This window comes from Austrofundulus limnaeus, unplaced genomic scaffold (genome assembly GCF_001266775.1).
Source record: "Austrofundulus limnaeus strain Quisiro unplaced genomic scaffold, Austrofundulus_limnaeus-1.0 Scaffold1729, whole genome shotgun sequence".
Lineage (NCBI taxonomy): Eukaryota > Metazoa > Chordata > Actinopteri > Cyprinodontiformes > Rivulidae > Austrofundulus > Austrofundulus limnaeus.
The window spans coordinates 40,516-41,031 of record NW_013954131.1 but is presented as its reverse complement, the minus strand read 5'-3'; positions in this window follow the sequence as shown (position 1 = coordinate 41,031).

The window sequence follows — 516 nt, the reverse complement described above, 5'->3', positions numbered from 1 at the left end:
GCTCAGTGCCTCCAAATCCGAGGCCATGGTCTTGAGCCGGAAAAGGGCAGAGTGCTTTCTCCGGGATCTGTAGGAAATCTCATCTTTTAACTGGATGTGGAACTTTTAGAGATAAAATCAAGAGCAGCTGATCAGAATGATTTCTTTCTTTGTGAAAGAGGAGATCTGGTGGAGATTTTCTGATTAAAAAACATGAGTTTTACATCAGATTTATGGTTTTCTTAGTCTTAAAACAAACACTTTACAGGGGCTTCAGGTTTTTGGGTCAAAATGATTGTTTTGCCAATCTCCTGTGAGTGTTGGACTCTTGTCTTTCTCATCAATTTTATCCTAAAACTTGATCCTTCTTTGGATGAAAAGTTACTGTATATTTGATTTGTGCACACATTTCCCCACAGACCTGTCCTCCAGCCTGTGGCACATCTGATCCCTGCATCTCCAGCAAACCAACAGATGTTTGTCCAAAGAATGGAGGAACTAACAGATGCACAACTGATAAAACTAAATCCAACTACA